Source organism: Macrobrachium nipponense, chromosome 43 (genome assembly GCF_015104395.2).
Source record: "Macrobrachium nipponense isolate FS-2020 chromosome 43, ASM1510439v2, whole genome shotgun sequence".
Classification (NCBI taxonomy): domain Eukaryota; kingdom Metazoa; phylum Arthropoda; class Malacostraca; order Decapoda; family Palaemonidae; genus Macrobrachium; species Macrobrachium nipponense.
This window is the reverse complement of record NC_061104.1, coordinates 22,783,783-22,801,973: the sequence shown is the minus strand read 5'-3', so window position 1 is coordinate 22,801,973 and position 18,191 is coordinate 22,783,783. Positions and strand designations below refer to the sequence as shown.

At 42.7% G+C, this 18,191-nt stretch overlaps 1 long non-coding RNA gene and 1 pseudogene across 1 annotated transcript in view; one reads left to right on the top strand and one right to left on the bottom strand.

Annotated features, from left to right (window-relative positions):
- The first annotated feature begins 3,173 nt into the window (after positions 1 to 3,173).
- LOC135213828 (uncharacterized) overlaps positions 3,174 to 18,191 on the top strand; it is a 36,624-nt gene continuing 21,606 nt past the window's right edge. Inside the window, exon 1 of the long non-coding RNA XR_010314225.1 lies at positions 3,174 to 3,411. This is a non-coding gene — a long non-coding RNA (uncharacterized LOC135213828). The remainder of the gene's footprint in view (positions 3,412 to 18,191) is intronic.
- LOC135213573 (uncharacterized) lies at positions 15,811 to 17,513 on the bottom strand (annotated as a pseudogene).

Genomic DNA, 18,191 nt, shown 5'->3' with positions numbered 1-18,191 from the left:
TTTAGTACCCACCCACCTCCCCTCAGGAGACAGTGGAGATAGAAATCTGATAGAAAATGGGAATGGTTCCTGATACCCGCCTCCCAGCGGCGGGAATGGGTACTAACCACCCTAACTCCCACTACGTGTGTCGTAAGTTTTAGATTCTGTCGGACTTCAGAGAATACAGCTATATATATATCTGCCAGGTAAGTATGAACAAACTTTATTGTATCTTAACAATATCATATTTAGACAGTTCAGCAGCACATGTATCATAGGAATAACTACTCAGACTATGTACATTTCATTTCCAAATGCTACCTAACGAGAGCCCCAAAATACTTTACCTCATTTTTGAACTGAAATCCCTATGAAGCATATTTATTGATAGTAATATCTGTGCTTGTAAGTGTTTTCTGTGTACAATAATGTAAATAGATTATGAATTGTATGTGGATGTATGTAGTTTATTATATACTTTTCACATTATTGGAGTTATTTCCTTATAAATTTTTTATCAGCACAGATAAGTCTCCAGGCTGTCTGTGCACATAATTTGACCACATATTTTTACTGGACTTTTATTCATCCTTAGACATTGTAGCAAACATTCCATAATTTTGTCCATTTTGCTTATATACATTAATTTTGGATTTTAAGGATTACTGTGCAGAAAGAAACTGCAATAGATGAATGCCTTGTTAAAGTCTCAATTTTGTAAGTAATTGTGCATTTCAAGTTTGTACTAATTGGTTTTCCAGTAATGCTATGAATTTGGATGCAACTGGCATTAAACAATGCAATGATATTTTTGCCGTTGTAAACATTTCATTACTTACAGGATCAAAGTTCAAAAGAATATACTACAGTGAATGATGTCTTCCTGAGACTGTTGTATTTAGCAGAGATATTTAACGTTTATTCTTGTAAGGTTAAGGGATTGCGAAGTAAAACTTCTACCGTTCCGAGTTTCACAGAATTCTCACGGAACAGTTTCAGTAATTATTTGTTGAATAGGATTTTATGAGACCTAGTTGTGACTTCCATATGGCTCTATGTGATTCCTCATTATTCCATGTCTACTGTTAGTTGAAATGTTGTTTATGTACTAGATGTATTTTGGTGTTGTAGAATCGTCGAAACATTTCAATCGCAGTGCAATAGCTTTGTAAGCTTGTTGTGTTTGGTGACTATTTTAAAATGGATGAATATTCTATATATTTGTACACAGTACATGTTATTTTTTATGCTAACCTTGAAGTTGATTTTATTATGCATAGCATGTAAAAACTTGAAGAAAGTTTGACTTTCAGCGATTTACATGTAGGGTATAAATAAAGTCTGTGATATATTCAATATATTATTTCCAGAAGGAGTAACTCCAAAACCTTTTGTAGATTCAGTGGATGTATTTAATGCCAATGTCTGCAAAACAATGAAAAGCCAATCTGTTTAGTATAAGTATCAGCTGGGTCTGAGTTGACAGACCATTGTTTATGGTAGTGTAGACCTAAACTCACTGAAGTCTATGCCTTGTAACACCATTATTTAGTTAGTGTAACATGTCTGGTTATACCTTGGTAACACTCATTACCTATTGGCATCTGATACGATAGAGATTACTAAGAGGTCAATTACTAAGAGGTCATCATGGATAATAAATAATTGGCAGCCACACCAAATGATATTTTATAGTACAATACTGTAATTATATATGCTTTGAGTACCGAATCTTACACATAGGCCTAACCCGGATGAACACCATAGGGGATTGGTGTTGTCAGAGCACTTCATGTGATGCACTGTAGGCATTACTTGAGGTTCTTTACAATTTCCCTTTGGCCCACAGTGCAACTCTTTTCATTCCCTTTACTATACCTCTGTTCATATTCTCTTTCTTCCATCTTCCTCTCCACCCTCTCCTAACAATTTATTCATAAAGCAACTACGTATGAGGTTTTCTTCCTGTTACACCGTTTCCATTTTAGCGCTGAATGACCTCATAGGTCCCGCCTCTTGGTCTAAATCCTATGTTCTTTTCTTATAACCATGATGAAATATATCAAAGTTTAACACTTAAACCTGAAGAAAATCACATGTTCAATATTTTTATAATTCAATATAGAGTTGGAAGCCATGATGAATTAAGAAAATAATAAAAAAAATAATTGCAATATCTAATGAAGTCGAGCAGAATTAAAACTAAACCCATATTTGGTGCTGAATATAAAAAAAATTTAATAGATAATTCAACGAATCTCTAATAATACAATAAAAGCTTAAAGTTCACTAGAATATAATAGGTCTACACAATTTAAAGTGCTGTCAGGAATTGCTAAAATAAAGATCGCTGACAATAAATGCTGTTTAAATTGCTTTTTACAAAATAATTGTTTGGATGGCATACTCCAAGTGCTCTAGACGTTAGGAGTAAGAAGATCTCCAAATACATTTCTAGTTTTAAAATAATGCTCATGGGGAAACATGCCTGTGATATTTGAACAGAACCTCTGGTCATAAGACCTAAGGTTCTCTATTAGATAACATAGTTCATTTGTAAATTAAACGCAAGACAGGATTTATCTGCTGAGTATATATTTTAAAATATCAATACTTAACTTTATACAGATTTTCCAAAACTGACATAGCAAACTTTTATCTTTTTATTTATTTATTTATTTATTTATTGAGAAGTTTGCGTGAAAACGGCCTGAATTTTATCAAAGAAAATTAAAGTACAATTTCCAGTAAGAACAGTATACTTAGTACTAAAATGAAGAACACTGTAAATTGAAGTTTCCATCTACCAACTGTGACGGAATGAAGACATAAATGCATTTTATGAGTAAAGCTGTACACTGTTTTGACAAATAGCCAATATGGCCGTTAAAAGTTTCGTTTCTTCTTCTTGTGTAGCTTACAGTGAAAACGCTTGGCATTGTTTTATGTGCAAATATTGGCTATTTGATGTCATATTACCGGACAAGATGATATAAAAAGACACTTAAGACACGCCCTTCAGAAGCTGAAGTGAGTTCGGACAAAAGATGATAGAATTTAGACAAAGAAATTCGGACGAAAGATATTAGAATTTAGACAGAGAAATTAGAATTTGACCAGAGGAACCGGAGCAACAGCGGGGCGGTAGTGGTAACCATTGACGGCACCTAGGTGATAAGGATAACGTTGATAATGAAGGCTGTGAGGCAGAGCCGAGCCGTAATATCCATAAGGCGACGAAGGGATGACGCCATGGCGTCCCACAGATGAGTAATGGAGGCCGGCAGGAGAAAGCCCGGTGTATGGAAGGACGGAGGCGTCCCGACGGTGACGTCTAGTACTATATCCCTGCAGAAGACCGTACTGAGAAGAAGGGCGTTGATAAGATATCTGATGGCGCTGCTGTGGGAAGGCGTTCACGCCACGAAGGTAAGGATTGTGTAACTGGTGTCCGTAAGACTGGAGATTAGTAGTATGTGGTGTTCCCGGGTGACCAAAACGATGGTGAGAATGCGTAGTAGTGAGGTGATGAGGGGATAAAATAGGATTATTCAGGAGACCGGTGATCGGCTTCGTCCCCTGCAGTAGCACCCTGGGGTTCCTGTAGCTGTGGGAGTGGGACCCCAGCAGCTGTGCTGAGCAGGATGAAAGAACGACCAGAAACACCTGTTGGGGGGGGGGGAGAGTTGAAGCAAGTTAGAAATCAACTTCAAGGTCTTGTGTTTCGATTATGAAATTACTGAGCTGCTGACTTTTTAAATTGACATTTAGATCGATATAAGGCCAATGTTCTATTTCGAAAAAGGATTAAATTAATCAGAAAAAATGCCATTGTTTTTACACAACTGTTGCGAATTTGAAGTAACTATTACTCAAATATTTATATTACAAGAAATCTGAATAGATATAGAGATACAGAAATATATATATATATATATATATATATATATATATATATATATATATATATATATATAATATATATATATATATATATATATATATATATATATATATATATATAGATATATATATATATATATATATATATTATATATATATATATATATATATATATATAAAATATCAACTCACCAAAAATATATAAAATACAGAAATATATAAAATATCAACTCACCAAGATTCTCATGGTTGCAGTGCAAGTCTGTAGGTAAACTGACGATGCAGAAATACATGTATGGCTTATATATATGTTGCAGATGACGTCATTACCCCATATGGAATAAAGCAAGTGCCGCACCCAACCATACATTAATGAATTCGGTGAAATAATTATGGCGGTTTCCGGTTGTTAAGGGAAAAAGTTGGGTGACTAGTTTAGCTTGTAGCAAGGACGAATTGGCTTAGAGATAGCCAATGGCTGGTAAGAAATTAGTTTACATAAAGCTTTGTCCGTAACTATGAACGAATATTGGAATTACATTATTAAATTTATGCCAAAGATCAAGCGCTGGTGACCTGTAAGGTCATTGAGCACTGAGAGTAATGTTCAAACAGTTGTTTGGAGAGGGTGGCAAGTAAGATGGACGAAAGAGAATATGAACGGAGGTATAGTAAAAGGACTGGAAGGGGTTGCAGCTAGTAGCCTAAGGGACGCCGCAAAGAACCTTAAGTAAGGCCTACTGTGCAACGTGCGTAATGCACTGATATTGCACTACCAACCTTAGGATGATATAAATAATGTAGAATGCATTTAAATCGTAAAAGTGGTCAATATATTTAAACATATTCAGCCAAGAATTCTCCATTGATATAGATTTCACTTTGCCCTATAGGAATAATTTACACTTGTAAGGAATTATATATGATAATTGCTCCTGCCATTGATAGGATTGGAACTTGGGTAAGGATAAAATCAGCGTTATCCTAAATTTTATCTATCTATCATCTATAATATAGATATATATATATATATATATATATATATCATAATATATATAGATATATATATATATATTATATATATATATATACTCAGCCTACTGTTCTAGCCTCTTCATACACGTACATTAACTAAAAATAAAAGTAAAATGCTAAATGTATTTCCAGAAAATGTAAATGTGGTCAACTTGAAACCTTCATTGTCCTCTCCTATAGCTCCTCAGAACCAAGGGCTATTAGACTAACCGCAAACATAGTTTGGTTAGAGCGAAGCGAATTGGTATGGATATCCTGAGTGTATTCTTATTTTTATCTCACGGGGCGTTGTCATAGTCCATATGACATATAACACAGTCCACAATAACATTGATTATAGCTTGCAGAATTTCCATGTAAAACAATTGGCAGGTCTGTACATAGGCCTAAATATTTCGTGTAAGCTGCTAATTAACGTAAGATCTACAAGCGTAATATCCTCGTATATGTAGTACTAGTTTTCATTTTTTTTTCAATAACTACAGTATGTGAACACACAAATGATGATAGGTTATTCACATTTGTAATTCATGCCGGCGAATAGTAAAGTTTTCAAATAAGTATTTAAGAAACAAATACTTAACTGTGTTTGAATATATATCTTTTTTTAATTCTGCAATTGGTGGAAGAATGGATATTACGCTCTGGGTCACAAACCTAGGTCTAAGACTCCACGTTTGGAGAATAAATTCTTTTGGGGGAATGTAGGAATTAAAACATTTTTTAAAAAATCTTTAATTCAATGAATTAATTTCAAATGTTGAATTGAAAGATTTAGTTCTAAATGTATGATCTGTTCCATTGCTTTCAGACGATACTCCAGTAGCAGGGCTATAGACATTGATTGGTCTATATGCGCGAATTGTTAGTGAATGAAATCCAGTCTGATTTGTATTCTGTATTCCGAGGTATTTGGATTTAATATTTAAGCTTAATAACCCTCCAAAGACATTACGAAACTATATATGGAGAAATAATTAGATGTTAATGGCAGCTGACGTCATCAGTTATAGTACTAGCTCAGCGCTCATGAATAAAGTAAACATTTCATTTACACTATTAATTTTTTATGCATAAAAGTTTCTGTTTTTCTCAATCAGAAGTATGAAAAATAGATCTGTTTTTTCTCGGAGGTTTGCCATAAAGCAACATATAGGGTGGAATATAAACAAAAGACTTATGGTTGGTTACTCTATTGGCATTGACGAAGACGAGAGCTGTTTCGGACCTTTGACAAAATGCTCATTTATATGTGCTGTAAAATATTCATTCAATTATCTACTAATTATGGTTTTAATATACGAATTATAACAACTTGAGTTATTCTGTAAAACGCGCATAATGTGTAGAGCCTTGAAGGTACTAGTATATATTTTGTAACGTATGCATTTTTTTTTAAATCACAAAATTAGGACATTTTTTGCCATCCTGATTTTTTTCCGGTTATAGCTGGCCACGCCCTTCGCAATTAAAACGAGGTAGGCCTAATGATTGCAGATGGAGTACAGAGGAAAGGGTGAATTCCTCATGCTGAATGAAGTCCTTTAGAGAATTGAAACAAAATGATTACAGTTGTACTACTTTATTATTTTTTCACAATGCATTTATATCATGAAGACCACGCTCTCTCTCTCTCTCTCTCTCTCTCTCTCTCTCTCTCTCTCTCTCTCTCTCTCTCTCTCTCTCTCTCTCTCTCTCTCTCATTATTTATTTTTTTAAGAGTAAGACTATTTTATACAGAATAAATCAAATCTTCAGGTTGAAATGTCGGTTTTGCGGGAGACATGCCTTTTCAGTCGTGATCCAAAGAAGCCACTGGATAAGGATAAGGATAAGGATAGGAATAAGGATAATGATAAGGATACCCTGTGTAAGGGCCAAGATGAGGCAGAACAGCAGGGTAAACAGCTGGAGAAACAGCGGAATAAGTGAAAGGCTTTAGGCTGACGTGGGGCTGCACGTACTTGACGGCGGGAACAGTCACCTCGAGCTCTTTTGTTGCCAGCTCGATCTTGGTTGTGTCAGCTGGAGTGTCGGCGTCGACGGGTTCGTAGTGCGTCGTCTCGACGGTGACGTCCTTTGTTGTGGGCACCAGATGGAGGTAGGGAAGGGGCACGGAGACGTCACGACGGCGTCGGCGTGATTCCTCCTCCTCCTCCTCTTCCTCCTCATCCTCATCTTCATCCTCCTCTGACAAGGCTACGTAAGGTAGGCCTAGCGGAGGATACCCAACTAGGCCTCCAATTCCATGAAGATAAGGTGCGTAAAGAGGATACCCAAAGGGCCCGACGGTTACGTTCTGCAGAGGAAGGATGTAAGGACTGGGCAGATGGTGTCCTAGAGGGTGTAGTAAGTAAGGCGCCCCTAGGTAGTCACCGAAAGGGTGAAGGAGGGAAGGAAGGGTCGTTGGAGCTTCTTCAGCTGAGTCTTCGGTGATCGGCTTCGCGAATGGTGGCACCCAGGGAGCCACGTGGAAGGGTCCCAGATGTGCCGAGCAGTGGGTTATGGCGACCAGAAACACCTGCAAAGTATTATATATATATATATATATATATATATATATATATATATATATATATATATATATATATATATATATATATATATATATATATATATATATATATATAATATATATATATATATATATATAGATATATATATATATATATATATATAATATATATATATATACATATATATATGATATATATATATATATATATATATATATATATATATATATATATATATATATATATGTAAGTGTATTTTAGTTCAAGTGTTTCGCTGGTAGCGAAATTAAGTCGTCTTAAATCCACTTTAATCTTATAGAAGTCAGTTTTGATAAATTTTTAGGCTTAATTAGACTATGGAATACGAATTAAGAGAGAAAATAAATCGTCAAGTCATAATTTGTAAGCTCATTGAAGCTGAACTGCAAGTCTTAACAATATATCACTTAAACCCAACCAAAGACCTCATGATTGGTATTGAACATTATAGTCTTATACTAACAAATCCTTGATTCACAAAGACTTCATAACTAGGGCTGGACATGAAGTCTTAATCAGTAAATCACTTGACTCACCAAAGACCTCATGGCTGAAGATGATCGTGAAGTCTTACTGATGAATCATACCTTCAACGATCTTTATAAATGTTTGCTGAAGAGTGACGTCACTCATTCAAGATCAGTCACAAAGACACGCCCATGCAGTGATGCAAACAGCTTCACGCCCATATCATTAATTACTCTGAGTCCCCAGATGCGGGTGGTGGGTTGGGGAGGGATTGGGTGTTTGAGGAGGGGGTGTGGGATGGGCGGTTATTATCTTAACTATTATGGCCTTAAGGTAAAGATGAATTCTTGTGGTTTACTCAACAGCGGTAAATGCAACAAGTAAGATTTGCACGACAATGGAACTTCTGTTATCTATTTCTTGTTTATGTGCGAGGATATTAGGATATTTGTATGCACAAACTATCTGTCTGTCTAGTTATCATTTTTATCCATGTGTATGATAAGAAAGTATTAGATAATTACATATATTTGTGGGTATAATTCTGTGTTCAGCAAGTATAGGTCTAGACGAGATCATGGGCTAAATGCAGTAGAGCGATGTGCGTAGAAGCACTTGATTTAAGTGAATCTATCTTGTAATTATATCATAACAAATATACATAATGGCAAGTAAGAACAAGGAAAATATTTTGGTAATATTAGATTGATAACGTCCATGCAAGTGAGCACACCTCAGAGGGCTTGTCAAACCAAGTCATTGCATTTTCTTAGAATATAAATGTATGATTTATTAAAGGCTTCGTGCGTTTATTTTGGTGACAGTTCTCTCTCTCTCTCTCTCTCTCTCTCTCGAGAAAGCGCAGATATTTTATGTGTAGATTTGGTCTCGAGAATCTGGTAGTCTCTATATTATAGTAGTTTGTGCGCAGTTCTGATGTTGACAAAGACGCCATGTGTTGACCAAACATAGACGCCTCTCTCTCTCTCTCTCTCTCTCTCTCTCTGCGAAGATCGTAAATAAAGGGATGCCAGCACAAGAAAGGGTTCTGGAAACGGAAGATAGTGTTTATTAATGCATCTTTTGTACTGAAGGATATAGGAAAGGGTGTATTTAATGCATTAAGGATGAAGTAATCTGAGTACTATACCGAGATAATGAGAAATTTGCCGTTTCTTGTTTATATAGTAGTACTACCGTCACCGTGGGGCTGGTGTAAGGACAACGCTTATTCATAATTTTCTCTGTACATAATTCATCATTCGCGTTGTTCTTACTTCCCCCTGAGAGAGCATTCAGCGGGCTTTCCGTCAGTGTATAAAGCTTGTATAACCACATATTGTGTACTTTTATATTTTATTTTATGTCTCTAAAGAAACACAAATCGGGTCTCGCCGACCCACTTTTACTCTCTCGCGGGTCGGTGACCACATTTCCGTCCGCATGCTGTATATTTATATTTCCCTTGACTGTAATAAAAATCAGTACACTTCTACCTGCCTCTTTGTCCACCTCTCACAACTGGTGACCTCCCGGTTTGGACGGTGACCCAAGCGGTTTTGGCTCAGCCATTAAGGGACTCACTACCGCCGCTCACCTTCAGAGATCTTTAACGGACTCATACGGCGCCTCAGTATAGATCTCTGAAAGCTCCTACCGTGGAAATAACCAACGCCTCTAACGGACTAAATACGGCATACCTGCCCAAGGTGTGTTCAGGCGTTTCCTCAAACGGTTTGGCCCGCCATTCACGACTCTGTCGACCGTTTTTTGTGAGAGAGGACAATGGGCGCAAACAGTACCTCGCGGGAAACCTCGCGGGAAACCCGGGCCTCCCCCGCCCCAGCGACGGACTCTGACACAGCGGCCGCTCAAGCTGTCAAATTGCCCCCCTTCACAACGGCTGACCCGTCTTCCTGTTCTTCCGAGCCGAAGGGCAATTCCGGATCGCGGGGCTCACAAACAAAGTGCTGCAGGCTGACCTCGTCGCAGCGGCTCTCCCGACAGAGGTGCTCGGCCGAATATCTAACTGGCTGACCGGTCGAGCACGAATCGGACTTGTCACGCTCGACGAGATAAAAGAAAGGCTCTTGACAGCCTATTCCGTGCCTATCGCTGAAAGGCCGCAACGCGCCCTCGACCTAGTCGCGAACCCCATGCGCGGCGCCGACACCCAAGATGCCTGGGACACTGTGATGGGCCTCGTCCGTCTGCCCGAAATAGGCCCCGACGGAAAAAAGGTAGAGATCAGCCTGAGCCGCGAAATATTCCTGCGGCAACTCGAGCCGGACGTCCGAAAGCAGCTGACCGACGCGTACACCCTAGAGGACGACGAACTACTAGAGAAGGCAAGAAGCTGACGTTGTCAAACAATGCCGCGAAGCTCGCCGCCCCCCCCCCGATCCTCCGTGTGCCTGGCCGCAGAGAAGGAAGAAGACGACGACGACCCAACGCAAGAGAATCGGCGCCGTATCCCAAGGGAAGTCCTCCCACACGCAGCGAGGTGAAAACTCCTGGTGCCGCTTCCACCGGAGGTTCGGGAGATTTGCCAGGAGGTGCGAAAGCCCTTGCACCTTCCAACAGTCAAAAAACGACGACGGCAAACAAAACCAAGGCCGCCCGTGGCAACGGCCGCGTCGGAACTACACACCGTAGGGTTCTACGTCCGCGACGCGATCTCCGGCCGGAGGATGTTGGTGGATACGGGGGCAATGCACTCGATATTCCCGCCGTCAGGAAAAAGACCGTAGCCGCGAGCCCGACAAAACACCTCCCTCGTCGCCGCAAACGGGACCCCCACCGTTCCTACGGCACGAAGCCCCTCGAGATATCCATCTTGGGGCGAAACTACGTCTGGGAATTCACAATCGCGGACGTCAGGATCCCGCTACTGGGGGCAGACTTCCTGGCGCAGAACGGCCTCCTGGTGGACGTGGGCCGCAAACAAAGCTCCTCGACACGGGACATGCCTTTCCCTTCCACTAGCAGCAGGCCCGGGCGCCCCTACAATTTGTACCATCGCCCCCCACAAACTACGGCAACCTCCTGCAGGAGTTCCCCGAAGTCTTCAAGCCGGAACTTCGTCAGACGGCAGGGACGCCGCCCAAGCACGGGATATTCCACCACATAGCCACCACAGGCCCCCCGACACACGCGAAGTTCCGACGACTCCCTCCAGGCCACCTCCAGGAGGCGAAGCAGGCGTTCTCGGAGATGGAACGAATGGGCATCTGCAAGAAAGCATCGAGCCCTTGGGCGTCGCCCCTGCACATGGTACAGAAACCTGACGGCACCTGGAGGCCCTGCGGAGACTACAGAAGACTCAACCTCGCTACAATCCCGCCCGCCCAATACCCCTTGCCAAACATGCAGGATTTGACAGGGGCCCTTCATGGGGCGAAGGTCTTCACAAAAATGGACCTCTTAAAATCCTATTTCCAGGTTCCAGTGCACCCCGAGGATGTCCCCAAGACTGCCATCATCACGCCTTTTGGCTCCTTCGTTTTCCATTACTCAACCTTCGGCCTGAGGAATGCAGGGGCCACCTTCCAGCGCCTGATGGACAGCATCCTGGGGGACCTGCCCTTCTGCGTCTGCTACGTCGACGATATCTTGATTTTTTCCAGGTCCTTGGAGGAGCACCTACATCACGTCCGAGCGGTCCTGAAGCGCCTGCAGGAAAACGGGCTGGTCGTCCGTTTCGACAAATGCACCTTCGGCGCCGAGAAGGTGGACTTCCTCGGACACGAGATCTCCGCGACGGGCGTGCGCCCCATGGCCTCGAAGGTAGGCGTTGGTGCAGAAGTTCCCAACACCAACCACGGTCAAGTCCCTGCAGGAGTTCATCGGAATGGTCAATTACTACCGCCGATTCATCCCCGCCGCCGCCCGCACCATGTCTCCTCTAACACAGGTCCTGAAGGGGAAACCAAAGGCCCTAACGTGGGAGGCCGAACAAGAGAAGGCTTTCAACGAGACGAAGAGGGCCCTCGCCAGAGCGGCGACATTATGCCACCAAGACCCTGCTGCACCTTTACGCCTCACCACCGACGCCAGCAACGTCGCCTGCGGGCTGTCCTCCGAGCAGGTGGTCCAGGGCGAGCCCCAGCCACTCGCCTTCTACAGCAAAAAAACTATCAGCCGCCGAGACGAGGTACAGCACGTTGAAACCGCGAACTCCTGGCAGTGTACCAAGCAGTGCGACATTTCCGCTACCACCTCCTCGAGGGCTCCCCCTTTACGATCAGGACGGACCACCTCCCTTTGGTACACGCCTTCACCAAGGCGGGCGACGCTTGGTCAGCGAGACAACAGAGGCACCTAGCAGCCATCGCAGAGTTCGGTTGCACCATCCAGTACGTGCACCTGGCGAAAGAAGAACCCCGTGGCAGACGCCCTATCGAGGATAGAAATCAACGCCGTGCGTCTCGGGGTCGACTACGAAGACCTCGCCCGGGAACAGGCTGCCGACCCGGAAACTGCCGCATACCGCACTGCTATCACCGCCCTCAAGTGGGAAGACGTGCCTTTCGGACCCGCAGGCATGACGCTCCTCTGCGACATCAGCACGGGCCGCCCGCGCCCGCTGATCCCAGCCTCCCGAAGGAAAGCCGTGTTCGACGTCATACACGGACTCTCGCACCCCTCGGGCCGGACGACGGTGCGCCTCCTGACGGAGAAGTTCGTCTGGCATGGAATTCGGAAGGACTCCCTCGAGTGGGCCAGGACCTGCGTGCCTTGCCAAACTAGCAAAATCAGTCGGCACACGGAATCAGGCGTGGGGAAATTTCCGCAGCCGAAACGAAGATTCGGCAACATCCACATAGACGTCGTTGGCCCCCTGCCCCCGTCGGAAGGCGCCAGGTACCTCCTGACGGTAATCGATCGCTCCACCAGATGGCCCGAGGCAACGCCGATGTCGGAGGCGACCACGAAAGCATGTGCCGAAGCACCTCTCCTCGCCAGCTGGATCAGTCGATTCGGAGTGCCAGACGAAATCACGACAGACCGCGGACCAGTTTTCCTGTCGGAGTTGTGGACTGCCTTGGCCCGCCTAATGGGAACGTCGCTACATGCCACCACCACCTACAACCCAGCAGCTAACGGCATGGTGGAGAGAGTCCACACCGTTCGATCAAGGCTTCCCTGATGGCGCGCTGCACCGACGAAAATTGGAAGAGCCAACTACCGTGGGTCCTCCTCGGTCTCAGGACTGCCCCGCGGGCAAACGGCGAGGCATCACCCGCGGAGAAGGTATACGGGGAGCCATTAACAGTCCCTTGGCGAGTTCTTCCCGACCAATGCCGACGACGCTGACGTCTCCATCGCCAGGCTTCGGGAATCCGCCGGGAAGTTCACGCCCTGCGTCAACAAAACCTTCTCCGACAGAACCAAACGTTTCCTCCCGAAGGCCCTATCATCGTGCAAGCACGTCTTCGTCAGGGACGACGCCGCCGCCCGCCTCTAACGAGACCCTACCGCGGTCCCTTCCGCGTCCTACGACGCACTGACAAGGCATATCTCTTATCCATCAACGGTCGCGAAGACTGGGTCACAATCGATCGCCTGAAACCAGCCTTCATCATGGACGAGGACCTCGCAGACGCGGATTCCACAGGGCGCCTCAATCTTCCTCGGAAAAAAAGCGACTCCTTCGATCGCCAAACCTCCTAGCCGTAGCCGCGGGCCGCCCTCGAAAGACGGTCGAACCCCCCGAGGATCACCTCAGGGGAGGCATCCCGTCCCCGGCAAAACCCCCGAGATCTACCACAACAACTAATATCACGCACCCGAGGGCGCCTCCGCCGTCCAGCTCGCTTCCGCGAGTGACTACCCGAAGTACAAAGAAGTCAGCCAACAATCATACCTAATTATTGTCTTAGGGGGGGAGTATTTGTAAGGACAACGCTTATTCATAATTTTCTCTGTACATAATTCATCATTCGCGTTGTTCTTACTTCCCCCTGAGAGAGCATTCAGCGGGCTTTCCGTCAGTGTATAAAGCTTGTATAACCACATATTGTGTACTTTTATATTTTGTATTTTATGTCTCTAAAGAAACACAAATCGGGTCTCGCCGACCCACTTTTACTCTCTCGCGGGTCGGTGACCACATTTCCGTCCGCATGCTGTATATTTATATTTCCCTTGACTGTAATAAAAATCAGTACACTTCTACCTGCCTCTTTGTCCACCTCTCACACTGGTACTACTAAACATGGCGGAAGTTTAGTTGAACCAAGTCTTGGTTGAACGCATTGGCTTAGTACGAACCCCTTCGGTAATGGAAGTAAAAATATAAACAAAAGACGGCCAATTTCTCGTTATCTATGTGTACTTATCAGATGATCTCGCCTTCACTGCAACATATAAACCATTTTTTATTGTAATTCAGCCAAAATATTTCATTAATAAGGAAAAACTCAGGGCAGAACTCTGCCTTAGATTAATGTTCCAGTGAGCTACCTACACTGGAGGGTGATCCAGTGACTCTATAGTACGAAGGTAGAAGTAGAACCTTCTAAATGACGTAGGTTGATTTATTTGTTTACATTCTTCATTGTAAACATCCACAGCGAAAGTTCGTTTGAGAATAAGTGATACGAGAGGCAAAGTTGGTTTGCTGTATAAAAACAGCGTCATCAAACATTCACAGATTGATGTGGTAAGTAATGAGGCACCGCGTATGGGAGAAGAATTGTTTTATATATCAAAGTAATTATGAGACTTAGGGTAACTTGTCCAGAGACATAGAAGCAAATATGTTTCCTAAATTCGTGTTTGTTGTCGATTTGTTATTATTATTATTATTATTATTATTATTATTATTATTATTATTATTATTATTATTATTATTATTAATGCAATGACGGAAAGTCTACAGTGATCTCAGGTTATAACGGATTTTTTTCACAGAAAACGCTGTATACACTTTTGTATTTTCTTCAAGTGCTGCACGTACGTGCAATAGCTTGTGTGTGCTGTCACAAGGCCAGCTTAATTACACGACATCTCCCCTTCCCAAGAAGAACGATGAAAAGCATCATCAACACAGGCTAGAGTTGTAGACGATGTAGGCTCGCCTAAGATTGCTCAGTGTACAGGCTTATAGACATAACAGGATAAGACAGATATCGCTTAGGATTCTGTTGAAATTAACTTTTGATAGGTTGAGGTCAGAAATACAGAAATTGGGTTTTCGTTTAATCATCTAGTTGATTAGGTATTGTGCCCATATATACGTAGCTACCTACAACTGCTAGCCTTTGAACTGAGGGAGGTATACTAGCTATTTCACTGACAGGTCTACTCACTGACCCGAACTCTGCAGTTCCTCCAAGTGAAATGCTGGTTGGCTGAGTTGAATCAATTCACAAGATTCACAGAGAATCATATATATAAAGCAGAAAATGGCCCAGCAATCGTAAAACACTTAGTTGTTCATGGTTCTCCTACTTAAATTATTATTAAAGGTGGTAAGAGGTTTATTGTTGTGTTAAAAATGATGGTATAGGGTAGAAAAATATCAGAGTAGGTCTAAGTAGCTTTGTTTGTAATGAGAGCAGGAAGTTGTGTAGGAAATTGCTGCCAATGTGAATGTGTGATGAAGTATTTACCCGTTCTGGTTTTAGTACAAGATGGACTAGCCCACTAATATCTTTTGTTTGTATAACGAAATGTGGTGTTTTAGTTGGTTATGTGCTTTTCCCAATGTGATACTGAGTTTTGTTTTATTCTACGCTGTATCATATAGAATGTTGCAATCATAATAATCATGGTTTGATTGTTCATCTCAAGACTTTCACTGGCCTAAATGATTCATTTACCTTACATTGTTTACCTTTCTCTTAGGGAACAAAAAATAGGATTTCAGTTAGTGGTATGTATTTTGGCAACTTTCAAAGACAGAGAAGTAGTCACGAATAATTTCACATTGTATAGACAGATCAGTTTTAATTCATGTGAGGACTTTTTATCATATTTACAATTCCATAATAATAAGAAAGTAGGGAGTATTTCTGATAGAATCGTGAGCATTCTTGTTTAAAAGGCAGTAAAGGAAAGTTTTCCCTTACAGTAAGAAATTACAAATGTTTTTTTGAGGAGTAAAAAACATTTTAAAGGTCAAATCTATTCGTCGATCTTGATGACGGGAGCTGGTGCCAAGGCTGGATAGCTAAGGGCAGGGATACCAGCGTAGTAGGGCAGGGGAACGCTGTAAGGAAGGACAGCTGGAGAAACAGCAGTGTAGGTCACAGGTTTAAGGTTGACGTAGGGCTGCACGTACTTGACGGCGGGAATAGTCAGTTCGTGCTCCTTGGTGGTCAGCTCGATCTTCGGTGGTGTCTGCGGGAGTGTTGGCGTCGACGGGTTCGAACTGCTTGGTCTCGACGGTGATGTCCTTGGTGGTAGGAACTGCTTGGAGGTAAGGGAGGGGCACTGAGACGTCGCGACGGCGACGTCTGGCCTCTTCAACTGATGCAGGTGCCACAGTAGCAGGCGCTTCTGTTGAAGGTTCCTCTGGCTTAGCTGCATCTTCGTCAGCGACCTTTACGTAGACGTAAGGGAACTCAGTTGCCTTCAGGGTTGAGTCAGCTGCCACTACGTAAGGAAGGTGGTGCCCCAAGGGGAGGGTGTAAGGGGTAAGACCATATGGGTGGAGGTAGGGTGTAAGGAAGGGGTTAACGTAAGGGGTGGCCAGTGGCACAGATTTGACCTTAGCATCGGTTTCGTTATCAACAGGGACGGTGAGCAGATTCGCTCCTGGTAGCACCCATGGCGCCGAGGGCAGCACCAGCTGTGCTGTGCAGTAAGTAACAGCGACCAGAATCACCTGGAAAGTAAAAGATCAGTGGCTGCTGAAATTCCTCTTAGTACTAATGTACGAAAACTTGATAGACCACCTATGAGTTTTGGCCTTCCTGATAGCCATAGTCTCAGGACATTTAAACACAAATTACTGACGAATAATAAGAGAAAAATGCCATTTTAAGGACTACAGTATTTTAAATTAATAAATCCGGGAAAATGGAAGTAGTAGTGAAATTTCAAAGTTTGACGGCATATGGAAAGTTCTCATGAAAAAAAAGTGTTTATATGCCTAAAGCCTGAACATGAGTAAGGTCACTTGGGATTATGCGAAATTGTCTTTAGCCAATTCTAGCGGGTTCTAGATTTCAGTCAGGAAAGTTTTTGTTTTAGATTAACAGGAAACATAACAAGAGAATGTTATTGCTTCCAGGTAATATACTCCTGAATTAGTAGGAATATCTCACATTTCACTTAATATAGAATTTTAAACATCTCTAGATCTACACTCCACTAAATTCATGAGAAAACTAAGAAGATTCCTACAAAAACCACTAAACACTTTCTCTGAAGGATCTCTTTCTCTCCTACGTTCCTTCACAGGCAAAGGAATTCTTACTCACCAGAGCCCTCATGATCGATACGAGTTGTCCTCTTGTCCTGCCTGCCCAGTGCAGCTTCTGAGTCTTATATACCCCGAGAGAATGTGGAGAGCATCCTTCATCAGTGACGCCAAAAGCCACGCCCTGGAGAAAGTTAGTTAAGGACAGACACTGCTGATGCGTCCCAAGTGATGTTCACAAGGGCACGCCTCTCTTGCATCTTTTTTTTAGAGCTTTCTGCTGAATTGATCGAGAAACACGTAGCCAACTTAATGGCAAATTTTGAGCTGTGTAGACCTAACCAAATTTAGAGTCATGCAGGCCTAACCATATTGTGAGCTAAATAGCTAATTTTCTGGTAAAATTTGAGCCATGTAGGCCTAGCCAAATTATGAACCACGTAGCTAACTTAACGTCAAATTTTGAGCCATGTAGGCCTAGCCAAATTTTGAACCACGTAGCTAACTTTCAGGGAAATTTTGAGTCATGTAGGCCTAGCCAGCCAAATTTTGAACCACATAGCTAACTTCCTGGTAAATTTTGAGCAATGTAGGCCTAGCCAAATTTTGAACCACATAGCCAGCTTCCAAGTAAATTTTGAGAGATGTAGCCCCTAGCCAAATCTTGAACCAGCTTCCTTGTAAATTTTGAGCCATGTAGGCTTAGCCAGATTTTGAGCCACTTAGCTAATTTTCTGGCAAATTTTGCGCCATGTAGGCCTAGCCAGATTTTGAGCCACGTAACTAACATTCCGGCAAAATTTTATCCAGGTAGGCCTAGTCAAATTGAGAGCCTGGTGGGCCTAGCTATTTTTTGTTTAATACGATTCGAAACTGAA